General features: G+C 48.2%; 1 pseudogene; it reads right to left on the reverse strand.

The window, feature by feature from the left end:
• The window catches only part of LOC136113862 (dynein axonemal heavy chain 9-like), a 47,648-nt pseudogene that overhangs the window by 4,302 nt on the left and 29,470 nt on the right, over positions 1-13,876 (reverse strand).

Here is a 13,876-nt window from a genome sequence, read left to right on the forward strand (position 1 = left end):
TCCCCAGGTCAGAGCCTCCCAGGGTCAGCAGCTGTGTCCCCTGGGGCGGTGGGATGTGGCACCCGCTCCGTGGGAGCACACGGGGCTGCATCAGGATGCGGGGGACAGCCCAGGAACCAGCAGCACCTGCACATCCCCATTAGCACTGTCCTCACTGACAACTGGGATGCAATTCCCATCATTGCACTCTGAGGACAGCTTAGATCCCAGCCAAGCAACCCGTTCTATTCAGCACGGGCTTAAATTCAAGCGTATTAAAGACACACCTCAAGTCAAGTACGAGCTGTGTGCTGTAGAGAACAGCAGCAGATTTAAGTGTGTGCTTTGCACAGCCCTGAACCAGAGTCGTGGTGTTCAGAATTCAATCCCTCATGTTGGGAAATGCCATTTTCCATAAAACCAGGAGTCTGCGGACCAGTGAGTTTCACAGTGGGATTTAAGAGTCAGTGGGTGCCAGTGCAGTGCCCACAGTGCACACCCAGCTCCAAACCCCGACGGACACCCCAGGAATTTGGTGACCTGCCAGGCAGAAGTCCCACATCTCAGCCATTGTCTTACCTTGCAGCATGGCAGAGGTGGTGTAGTAGTTAAAGGGGACCTTCTTCACCACATAGGCGTCTGTATCCAGTGAGCAGAGCTTGTCCCCCACCAGCACAGACTTCCCCGTGCCGGCGTTGCCCACCAGCATCACGGGGCGCCGGCGCTCCAGGAGCCTGTCCATGAAGTACCGCACACGGACCGTCTCGGTGGTGGGCACCAGGCAAGCCTGAGAGGGGCAAAACGAGCAGGTAAGTGTACCCATCTGTGGCACCACCCCACTGCCATGTTCTGAGGAGACATCAAACTGGGAGAGCCAGGAATGAGTGCGGTGACCTGAGTTTCTAGATGGCGCTAGGAAGGGAACAATACACTGCTACCAACCATTCAAGTCAAACTATCTGTACAGACGAAACAATGACAGCGGGATGCTGAGAGCAACATCTGGATCTCCCCGCAAACACACATTTTGCTAAAATGGTAACAACTTTTACAAGTCATCTGCTCACTGTGGCACCTCTAAAAGGAAAGAAAGGCATAGCTGGCAAACGCAATTCACTACCTGCAGCAACTCTCATTTTTCGTCCAAATCATATAAACAACCCTATTTTCAGCCACGCAGAATGACGAGATGGTGTCTCAGGGACTTTGTCACTACGTTGTCCCACATCCTGCTTCTCTCTGCAGGCCAAACGCACCTCCATCCCGCACCCTGGGCACACCAGCCCTGGCTCATAGGTGTCTCTGAGCCTGCGCCTCATGTACATCACTCAGCTCTGGAAGATGGATGGAGGATGAGTCTTCACAGTCAAAGTACAGTAAAGAAAGATGGGTAATTGAGTTGTACTTCATAAAGAATGTGTCAAGGGTTTTGATTGTGGGGTGACAATACAACCATGGCAGATGTGTTGTTAGCCCCCTCTCCCCCACCTTCAGCCCCTCTCTCTCCCCCATTCCCACTCAGGACAGGTGATTGGGAGGGAAAGAAGGATAGATAGAAGAGAATTGGAAAAATTAAAGATGTTTTACTAATGCTACTAATAAGAATAGAGAAAATAATACAAAATATACAAAACCAATCTTGAAAGCCCCAGCAACTGCAGAGCTGGCACCTGAAGTCCTGGACTGGACTATGCAGCCAACCGGAGCTGGATTCAGTCTGTCATGAGGCCTCAGTTCGCAGGGACGACCAGCAAGGTCCTCTCCTAATCTCGGCCATAAGCAAAATGGACGAGATCCTCGTGATCTCCCACTTTTATATGAAGTATTCACGTGAATGGGATGTTATACTCTGTTTGTCAGTTTCTTGGTCACCTGTTTCTCATTGCCCCTCTCGCGAGATGCGAATCTGTCCTTATCAATAACCTCACATTCCATTGCTATGTTTACCAAAACATGGATCTGGTTCTCCAGGAAAACGCAGCTGATATGAAGGTTTTACCTGACAGGCAAATTCACTAAAAGAGAAACTTGTTTTTAACAAAACCAGGACGGAATGCCATTCTTATTATGAAGTGCTTGACCTCGAATGAGACTTCAATTGAAATGCCTGCATACAGTCACTAAAATGCATGTGCTCTTCCCAGACAAAACACGTGCAAGGTTCACATACCTGTAAGGGCATTTCTGGATCAAATTCAAACTGAGGAATAAGTTTAGACCAAGGTTCAAACTTCTTCGTTTCTGGATCAATGTAGAAGTCAAAGACTGTGCCCTGAGAGGGAAACTTGATAGTCTTGAATTCTGCCACCCACCACTTGCTGAACTCCACTCTGTAGTCCACAAGCTATAAGACAAAAAGTGGAGAAAATACACTAATCTGGATCAATTAATTAGTAATGGAGAATGTTATCTATCCCAGTCCACCAGAGCGGGATTAGTCCTTAAAATATATTCCACAGCAGAAAGTTCTTATCATTTTTCCTGCTATTAAGCCTAATTTTTCATTTTCTTCATTTCTGCTCATCAGTCCTATTTATTCATCTAAATAATTCATCCTCTGTGTTGATCACTCTTGGTATGTCTGAGACTAGATAGATGGATCAATTTGAAAAAGAGAAATACGTGCCTATGACTAAACAGACCACTTGATTGATTCTTGGTGCCTACTTCTTCCAACAGACAAGGACACAACATCCGTCTACATCTGTGCTCATGGTCAGTCACAGCATGCATACCAAAGCCTTTCCTCATCAATCACACCACTCTATTCAGAGTGAGTTGTTGTCTTCTGGCTTCTTTTCAAGCCACAACGTTTCAGACAAGCAGGACTGCAGACACCAGCGTACCAAAGCAGCAGCGAGGGTCTGCCCCTTTGACCCCGCCGTGATTCTGCGCTGCCACATTCCCCTCAAAGCACCCGTTTCCTTGCTTTTCCCCATTGTATCTTTCTACACATGGAGATTTTGGAGCATCTGAATTTTTTCAACTGGGGTGACAGTTTTGCTTTAGATGCTGGGTCAGGACTCACAAAATGTGCTTAGTCCCCTCCTCTGCCCTAGGTCTCCTGTATGACATTGGGCCAGCCATTCTGCCCAAACACCTTCCCATGTGGACAATGGGAACTGGAGAGAGGTGGAGGGGAGGAGGAGAGGAAAATTGCTGTGAGAAAGATGTTTGTGAAATACCGGACGCATCATTTAGCCCGTTTTAACAGCACAGTTTGTTCCTGGGGTGTCTGCGGGTCTCTCCTCCCCAAAGCCATACAATGTGGGGTCACCAACACATTGTCCATAGGCTGCTCGGCCTCCATAAGGAAACCTGGGTTTGTTGCTGAACTGAACCAAGTGTCCTCCATAAAGCCTCCTGAGCCACAGTCCCTCAAAAGACCAGTGGATTTGAAAAACACATTAATAGTATCCACGATTTTGCAGACTCATGCTATTCAGAGAGGCAGAATCCCTGTAATTCTCCATTCTCCTGTTGTTATAACTCCTCGGCAGCGGCAGCAGAGTAGCCCGCAGTGGAGCGGGACGTGCGTGGCTGCTAAAAGCTTTCCCACAAGGGTGCCCTTACCCCCACAGCCAAACCGCCTGCAAGCGCGCTGTGCCGCGCTGCCCGCCCTCCCTGACCCCGCGGTTCAATGGAGCCACTCCAGCCCCAGCTCTATTGCCAGAACGGTGTGGAATTCAAACCACTTCCTTAATAAAAACCCCATATGGATTACCGCTAATTTCAGAGCCAGGAAATGGCAAATCTATCATCTGTTTTTATACAGGGGCCCCGCTACCCACCAACAAGCACCGAGTAGTGGGAAGCCTCCCAGACTGTTTCTCCTGACATTTCGGCCGCGAAAGGTCAGCGCGAAGGGCACCTTCGGTGGAAAGCAATAAACAGATTTTATATTGGATCATTTTTCATCAGGCTCCCCGTTGCTCGGACTGCTGTATCCTCGCACTCTCAGCTCTGACATTTACAGAGCATCGCGGGCAGGAACGCACAGCCAGGCTCCCGGCGGAGCCTCCCGGAGGGTCGCTGTGCCTGCAGCTGCTCCTGCAGCCCACCCAGAGCCACTACCGCAGGCAGGAGCCCGGCCTGATGCACCCGAGACTGACTGTGCGGCATGGGGAACACAGCGGCCAGCTGCCACAGCACCGCACACCAGCATACTTGCGCTTGTACTGCTGAAGCAAAGACAAGTAGTGCTTCCCAGGCTTTATTGTGCTTTGTTTTGTTTCTTTAAGTCATCCTAGACTGGCAACACTAAGGCTGAGTATTTCCCAGCTGGCACATGGGAAATGGAGGCTCCACAAGGACCAAGGAAGCTGGTCTCGCACAGGTCATTCAATGGTCACAAGGTGTGATGGCACCAAGTGAGCACCCAGCTGAGCTTGAGCTGTGTTGTTCAGCACTTCCTGAAGCATCTGATCCTTGGCATGGAGCAAATCTGAAGAGACCAGCAGACACTCTAGGTCTGGCGTTAAGGTACAGGAAAACACACAAAGAGACCCCTGGGAGCACTTGAGCAGCCATCAAGAACGGCAGTGCCTCCACCCGAGCTGGGGAGGGGTGTCTGGTGTTACATTCGTGGAGAGACCTCCCGCATAGTCCAGACAACACAGAGTTTGACACAAGCCCAGCGGAGATCAGACGTGGATCTCCAAGCCCTTGACAGCAGTGCAGTGTGGGCAGACCCAGACATCAGGACTACACACTTTAGATCTGAGGATAAGGCGTCCTCTGACTAGGGGATGCAACCACCCAAGAGTAGGTGTGCCCCTGTGGCCACGAAAGTCAATGGCACCTGGGGTGCCTTAGGAAAAGTATGACCAGCAGGTCAAGGGAGGTTGTTCCTCCGGCTCTGCTCTGCCCTGGTGACAAAACACCGGCTGGTTTGTGTTATGTAGCACGTCTACCTGTGCAGTCAGAAGGCTGAAAGACTGCTCCACTGATACATCCATCTGATAAATCAGTCTTAATTTGATCACATTATGCACATCCACAGGCTTCCATAAGTTAACCTTATGTTTCTCCCCAGTGAAATGCATCTGCATAAGCAAACATCCCTCCACCTTTACCACTGACCCCTCAGCTGTTCTCCGGTGGTGTTACACCCTGGATAACGAGGCCTTTCGTAAAAGGAATTGTTGTGTTTCTAGTTTATTATCACCTATATGAGAGCCCCAGGAAAACAGCATTACTGGCATAGCACTATGTTTCAGAAAGTATGAAGAAATCAAAACAACACAAAACCACACAAACAAACTGTGTGAAAGATGCTGAAGAGGCATCTTCCGTCTTACCTGATCTCGAAACATTGATCCACCAAAGGCCCAGACGGCAGCAAAGACAAAGTAAAGTTCATAAAGCTCCTTGGGACAGTCAGGAGGTGTGTGCTCCTCTGCCAGGAGACATTCAAGGAGGTAGCACAACATCTGAACCATACTCTGTTCAGGAATGGGAATAATCTTCTTAAATCTAAGGGATGGAAATTAGAAAGCAATACGTCCATCACAACCCAGGAAGACTAGAAATGCTCTTTCAGAATACTGGCATTCTGCTTGTCAGCGGTACGTGTCCTATTCCCAGGTACAATAAAGAGAACACCCATTCTCACACTCAGACCCGCTGGCACCGGCACATATACAAGTAATAACAATAATCAGAAGTTTCAAGCATTTTAAAACTGTGATCTTCTTGAAAGAAGCAGAATGGAAGACTTGCTAAAGGCAATGATTTCCTGCGAGCACGATGAGTTCAAAAGCGGTCAAATAGAGGAGTAATAAAATAAACCCTTTCATCTTGCCATTTTACATTCATTTAAGCTACACTTACAGAATTCCAAACTAATATTGTAGCTGCACTGAAGTCCTCCATAAAGTAATTATAGCTATTTGAAAGGTTGGTTCTACGATTTCTGAATTAAGCAAGCTACCAAAACACTCAGCTCAGGGTTGCCTGCAGCTAATCCCGTGGATTTCACGCTCTGAGACAATGTTCAGCAAACAGAATGGGAAACGTCCGATTGACTTTGCTACCAACAGTCAAAACCAACTTGGTCCCACAGAGAGAAGTTCCCTAGCACAATGTTTAAGTCCTGATTCCAGACCCTTCTGACACATCCCCCTTTTGGCTGACATCTCCCATGCTCACTGATTTTTCTTTTGTTTTTAAAGGAAAGTGCAACTATAGGAAGCAAGTAGAGGATGGGAGATGCTCCCTTAAGTTTTCTGGGACTCTACTTTGGCCAGTCCTCACCACAGTATGAGAAAGAGAATGGTTTCACATGATGATAAGCAAGAACCACATGACTTCCCTGTGGACACTGCTTTAAAGCCAAATCAAGCCAAGAAGCACTAGGACCCTTCCAAATACCCAAGTTCTTAATGAAAAATAACTTGTGGAGTGGGCTCAGGTCTAGCCTGACACATCAGGAGGCTGAAAAGCTTTCTCTTTGGGATCTGCCGGAATTATTTTCCAAGAGATAGAGAGTTGATACAGGAAATACAATAAAAATCAAATCAAAATCAGATGAAAACCAGATCTGACCAACACGATACAGGCAGGAGCGTCACTTTGCCCACCTCGCCCTGCTGGTTCTCTGAGCTTAAGCCAATGATGCTCAGGGCTTCCAGGGGCAAGGAGGATCATGTGCAGCACAACCCAGCGCAGCACAGCTGGGCTGGACAGTGGCAGGTGTCCCCATGCCCTCACCACGGGTGACACAATCACTCATCAGATGGTACCTTGTTCTGAGGGTGTCCAGGCAAATGGGCAGGTACTTATCAAACAAAACGGTCAGGTTGGCTCTTTCGGACTGGATCTCTCGCCTGTCGATCCAGCTGCTCACTGGAGGATTCCAGCCCAGATCCGACGGGCTGATGTACAGGATCCCTTTAGGCCCAGGGTAAGAGAGAACATATAGTAAAGACATAGCAGAAACTGTTCCTTTCTTCCAGCAGAGTTTACCAGGTACTTTCACACAACTAAAACCCTATCAAATATGACGGGACGTCCCATTACCTGCCCCCTTTTCCTGCCCCACTGCAGAGTAGAAACATGAACAGTGAAGAAACTTCACCCTTGAAACCACGGCGCTTTTCATGACCTTGCCCTAAATTCAGAACATTGTCTTGTCTGAGCAGTTTCATTGCTCTGGGCCCCATTTCCCCATGTGTAAAACTAGGGGACACCTCCATTCCCTTCTCCCATACTTCATGCACTTCTTCAGAAGATCAAGAACTCTTTGGGACAGATACTGTCCTTCTCCTCATAAAGTCCATCCAAAGGGCTTTGCACAACAGGAGCACTCAGCAACGCTGAAGCCATGATCACCCACCAACAGTCAGAGTGCTCTGGGTAAATCTCCAGGATGATGACAGCTCCACATGTGCATTTGGGGTCAGGATCCTCAGTTTGTCTGTCAGAAACCTGCCCTGTCCACCCACGGCCGCTGTGATCTCAGGTTGGGTACTTGCAACAGGAGTCAAGTTGGCCAACAGCAGACTGGTTAATGGCACTAGATCCTCCTGGGTTCACGGCAAATCCCAGTGCGGAGCTCAGGCCAGGACTCACCCGCTCGGGACACGGTTGCTGGGGTGGCTGTGCGCAGGTGGCTGATCTCAAACACCAACCGCATCGTTGGGTTCAGAGGGATTCTCTCATTGCTCGCCAGGGTCAGCACCTGCATTGGGCAGACAGACAGACAGAATGACATCTTCCCCAGGAACAGGAATGAAAAGCATTCAGCACTTTGCACTAAAAAGCTTGGTTGCTGCCAGCACAGTTCCTTGAGGGAATGCAGCTGATTTCCAGCAGGTAGTAGAACTGTCTTCCATGACTCAAAGGAACAGCGCTCCCTTCGAGCGGCAGAAAAAGGTGTGGAATTATGACCCCACCCTATTTTTGAAGGGCCTGGAGTTACAATCAGGACATCTGTGATTATCCATGAGCCCAGTTCCAGGAAGGGAAATTACAATGAAACCATGATTTGAGCTATTTCCCCTCATGCACCATTTTCTATATGTGATATTGTTTGGTGTATCTGAAGAAACACAACCGCATTATTCTAGGAGGTGTTATTTCAGCATCTGCATTTTTAGGCTGAACCATGCCATGCAGTCAAAGAATATCTCCTTCTTTAACTTATATTCATTACCTTATTATCATCCATCACAGTATTAAGAGACTCAATCCACATTGGATCAATATCTCCATCTAGTACCATCCACTTGGGACCGTCATGCGTGATGTTGGCCAGCTCTCGCATGATTGATGAAAACAGGCCTGGGAGGGTGACAGGAAGATGGTGATGAACACTGAACTTGACACCTGCTCTAACGGTTTTCTCCAGCAACACAGTAAAAATTACTCTAATTAATGCTTTCCTCTCAAACATGCAAAACTCTATGTGCCTATACGTAAATATTACTATATCACAATACGGTTCTAGTTTGCTTTAAAGTGAAAAAAGGGTTATCAGTTATCACTACTGAAAATGATTGCAGACCTACGCACGAGCTTCATTCCCACCGAGAATCATAAGGGATAAGAAAAATGTAGAGTAGCTACTCAAAGGCAAAAGGCGGCATGAATTATACAATGCAGAGAAAACCACCTGAATATGCCTAGGAAATCCTTATAAATATTTTTTTGTGGCTCAAAGTATATCAGGGCAATCAAGATGCATTAAACGCTGGGTCATGGCTTTAGTGAGACTGAGGGGAGAACAAGCACAGAATGACATTGAATGACAGAACAAAATGTTGGTAAAATCAAGGAGAGAGAGGATACAGAGTCTCAAGGGGAGTAAATAATGAATGTTAAGAAGACCACGAAGGCTGGGAATAGAGCAGCAGCACTGCAGAGCAAATGAAAACTCCACAAAACTATTGCTCTCCTCTACATGTGAAAATACCTCGGGAGATGCTGGTCTTCATGAGAAAACATCAGGCAAACATTAAAAAAAAGCCTCTCTTCCAGTGAATTGTGACAAGAACTCTTTTTTTTTTTCTTTTTTTCTCCAGGACAAGCTATTTCTTTGTGATCCAGATCAGGAACAGCTGGTGGCACCATCTGACTGAAGACAAAGCTTGTGCTCAGCAAATGCAGAACGGCTCACCTGGAACAGGTGTGTGATCCCGAGACTGGGTCAACAAAAATAACGCTTCAGCGCCTCTGCCTCCAGCCAGTTCCTTACGTGTTGGACACACGCCTTGGGAACCACTCCGACATTATTAGCATCAGAAACAGTTGCTGTCTCAGGGCATCAGGGCTTCCCTCGGATACACCGCGGCAGCGGGGAGAGGAAAGCGCCTCTGTCCTGACCTTGTGCATCCACAGCACACGGCTCTCTTGGGGTTTAAAAGAAGAGTTTTGTTCTGCAAAGAACACTTTTGGGATTCCCATATGGGACCTTTTACCACCTAACATGTAGGACCTTTTCAACTTCTGATAATGTGACAGGATAAAACTGGGGAGCGGAAAAGCAGGGGCTGATCTGTAAGGGAACAGGTCACCTCTTGCTAGGCTGTGGTGAAGATCGCCTTGCTGGTCTTTGACAACATGAAACAACATTTTCAGGAATGGTTACTGCAGAAAATATCTGCCTTGAAAGCTCAGGGAGGAGTGCCGCTATTTCATTTAAACCATCGCAGGCCAGAAACCACTGGACAGTCACCTGTAAAATGTCCCTCCTGCTGTTCGGTGTCACCGCTGCCCTCGATCTGCAGCCACTGCTGCAGCCAGTCTGCACAGTTCAGGCTGTACCCTGCACGTCCCTCTGCCACTTTGATTTAGGCTCCCTAATTACAATTAGAAAGAAATTAACCTGGCATTGGAGCAAAGCAGGGGGTCGGGAAGGGTCCATGGCGGGGCCAGGGGAGGTGGGTGGCAGCTCATCTGCTGCTGTGGATGATTCATGGTAATGTCTTCCCTCACCTCCCCCACACCTCCCAAACCCGCCGCACACGTAAATCGAAGCTGCCTTTATGTATCAGTCACAACCCAACATTTCCACTCCAGATTTTCTGTAATCTTCCAGCAAGTTTGAAATGTTCCTCAGGAGTAAGCAGGATCAACAGCTTGGCAAACGCTGGTGTGCTACAGAGATCGGGCAGCCATACTGAGTGGAAAAACTGACGTTAAGGCTGCTGTGCGTGCTATCAGCAATGAAAACCTGGGGATGGGACATTTTTTGGGGTCCCAGTGCACACCACAGTGCAGGAGGGACATCTCTTCCATCACTGGTCCAGCCAACTCCCAAAAACTGCCTGCCCCACTTAGGAACTGGTAAGTGTTGGTATTAACGGGCATTAAAATTATTCTTAGGGCAATAGGATCAAGTAGGCTTATGCTATATTTCCCATTTGAAGATCAAAGAGCTAAAACATCCTGTGTATCCTTTCAACAACAAACTGTCATGTGGCTGTAGGCAGCAGACAAGCACCTGGGCTCTCAGACCTGCACATGAAGAACCAGTCACCCTGCTGCTGCTCGGGAAATTCATTAAAAACACCCGTCTTTATCTACATATTTCAGACATGAAATGACATTTACCGTCTTTCCATTCTCTTGTTGCTGGGTTAATGATGCCAAAGAGCTCATCATTGGTGACTGCCTTGGGGTTGAGGTCTGTCCAGACAGGACGTCGCTTCATTATCTGGTAAGTCCTGTTCAGGGATCTCATCACCTGAGACTTGCCCGTGCCCGCGTTACCCACCACGCAGACAGAGTGCCGGACCGTCAGCAACTCCTCCAGCTGCACCACCTGAGAAAAACACTCCCAAATTTTAGACAAAGATGCCAAACTGAAGTTCAGGTCTATAAAATAGGTCCCACTGGGCCACCTCTTTAGAAAGACGTGACCCTGAGACACAAGCAGATTTGACAATTGAGTTTGGTCCAGCCACTCTAATCACAATGGGTGAAATCCTCAGCCTGCAGATAAACTTTCAGCGCTGTTTATACTTGACAACCACCACCTGATGAGGCCCTGCTCTCCAGGGGCTACACTTTCATGAGCCTACAAAAGTTGGCCCCTTTGGAAGCCCAGAGACTGATCCAGTGCTGACTTCAGGAGCAGGTGCAACTGCCTCAGACCCAGCACAGCTGACTGCCCTCCAGCGAGATCTGCCTGCAAGGACAATGCTGTGCAGAGCTCTCTTTGTAGAAGCAAAGCTGTTTGAGAAAACCCAAATGATTTGATGGCGATGTGGGTGTAGCAGAAGATCTCTTGGTCTTACTTTGAGCACAAAGTTGTCCTCAGCCTGCAGCCGGAGGTCCAGCACAGCCTGCCTCACAAACGACTCAAAATTCAGGTCACGCTTCCGAGGCACATCCAGTGCAGGGAATAGATCCCCAATCAGCCCCATAAACACCGGCACATCATCCGTCACAATCTTGGGGATGTTGAAGTCACGAAGAGAGCGCATCAGAACCTGGTCTTCGGGTCGCTCTGGGTCATCTCGCTTGAGGGAGCCAGCAACAACCAGCACTGACTTAATGGCACGCAAGCCCCAGTCGTAGTGATCCTACACCAGAGGAAGGAAAAAAAAGAGGCATGAGTTTATGCTTAGACAGTACCATGTAGGGTGAAGAACCACCATTCCCAAACTGCCAGACTAGTAAGCAATGAAAATACATCTAAATCTGTTATTTGCATTGTGGCCAGAGACCTTCTCCAGCCTGAGCGACCTGGTTTCCATCTCAGTAGGTGAGATTCCCGTCAGGGACAGTATTAAAGAGTCAAATAATTCAGCTGTTCAGACCATCACATGGGCTCACAGTTGGCAGTAAGACAGCAGCAGGATTTGCACTCCAGAGACCAAAGCAATTTGTTTCACCTAAATCATAAAGCACCTATAGCAAGGCCAGCCAGCCCCCTGCATCTGCAGGAGCCACCAAGGTGAAAGGCTTGTGAGTCCATTATGAGGCCCCAAAGACCCAAGTTTCTCCACCCTGCCCATCACAAGATGACAAGCCTGTTTGGTCTCAGAGGAGGTCCAGGAATAAGGGGTCAGTAAAGACATTGCTGAAAAAGTACCACAAAACGGCATGAGAAGAACTCTCAAGCCAACAAACAACTGTTCATATTTCTGTCCTGTTAACACCCTCCAGAGCACAGCTCGACAGCTGACTGCTCTGTGTGGGAGGCCATGGCTTCCACCAGGCCCCTCAAGGCACAGCACCAAGTTTCTGCGACAGAGCATATCCCACCCAGCCTCATGCTGGCACAGCCAAGATCAGGTTTGTATCATCAGGAATCCTGATTCAGGTCTCCTCTGGACCCAGCTTCGATCTACACAAATAATGACACGGAAAAATCTGATTTGCTTTGCACTGACAGTAACTCTAACAAGACCTGGAACCAGCCTAAGGCTGAACTCAGAGAGGGACACCATAAACCCTTTGCAGGCAGGAGAATCAATAGGAAGAGACTGGAAAGCAAAAGGTCACTGAATACTACCCCAAACATGGTGTCATTTAAACTCACTGAAAGGTCTCCCATTAATGCAGCTGGTCAAATGCTTTTGTCCCTGCAGATGCTCCAGTAAAGCAGTCTGAAAATTTTATTGCTCCGATGATCACCAACCCTCTCCTCCCCCAGCAGCCAGTGCAAATGCAGCCATTAAATAAAAGCTGTGAAACGTTAGCCATGGAGCTGAGCAGCACAGTGCCATGTTTCTGCTGATTTTGGAGATTCATCATACCACTCAGCCACAGAATCAGGCTCACCTGCTTGGACAGGAGCTCTTTGCAGAGTTGGTAGAGAGTAATGAACTTCCTGGCTAACACCCGGGCCTCGATGAATCCCTCAGCCACCAACATAATTTCACAGATCAGCTCAAAGTCTGGCACAACCATCGCACACGGCCTAAAATGACAGGTGAGGAGGCATTGCAGAACAAGTATTTCTTGACTACAGGTCTTACAGGCAGCGCATTTGCAGCTTCATCTTCTAGGCCTTCTTTTACGAGCCAGGTCACCCTCTGCCTTCCCCACGACAAGGGACAGAGCTCCTTTGCCCTGCCTGTGCGTGCCCAGACCCAGGCCTGTTGTGCAAGGCTTAAACTACCTGCGAATGCCCTATGCAAGTGAATTCCCCAAGGACATGAGGTCGAGCCTGGATGTTCCAAAAGACAGTTTCTGCCAGGTCACAAACCCTGACCTGGACTCACCTGAAGAGAGCTTTTAAATTCTCAGGTAGCTCTGTTCACCCTGCGTAACCAGGGTTCATGGTGATGAAAATGCCTACTGATGGTACTAAGTTGATGTCTTCTCCAAGAAAATTGAAGGATTTCTTCTTCTCCCGTATTGCATCCTGCACGCTCTTCACCTAGAAATCAATACAGTACTATAGTATCAGCGTTCACTTATGAAAAACACATCAGACAACGGTGCTTCCTTCGTTACTCTTGGCCTCGTGACAAATGGGGCTAATCACTGTTTTATTTTTTACCGGCAGCATAAAGCTTTATACACTGTTTGGAGTACATCAGCATGGCAATATCAATTTCCCATCTCAGTCAAACTCTGGCAAAGCAGAAAAAAGAGCTGAAGAGAGTGGAAAGTCAAAATGCAAAGGAGTTGCAAGACTTCACACCTTTGCTCCATGAGACAATGATGAACGTGGGTCAGGAAGAGCAACTCAGGAGCGGGAAATGTCCCCAGCACTGCCTGCATTCACCTTGGCTTTTGACATCACCTGTGGGACACTGCTCAGCACATCTCACAGCAAAAACACCACCAAAGGCTCCACCATCTCTGAACCAGCCAGCCCAGCAGAGGTCTGATGTGTGAGCGAGACACAGGGCAGTACAGGTATCCACAACATAGCCAACACCCAAACGCACTCCCCAAAGTCTATCACAATATGGGCCCATTATTCCCTTTACCCATC

Source organism: Patagioenas fasciata, chromosome 29, assembly GCF_037038585.1.
Source record: "Patagioenas fasciata isolate bPatFas1 chromosome 29, bPatFas1.hap1, whole genome shotgun sequence".
In the NCBI taxonomy this organism is placed as follows: domain Eukaryota; kingdom Metazoa; phylum Chordata; class Aves; order Columbiformes; family Columbidae; genus Patagioenas; species Patagioenas fasciata.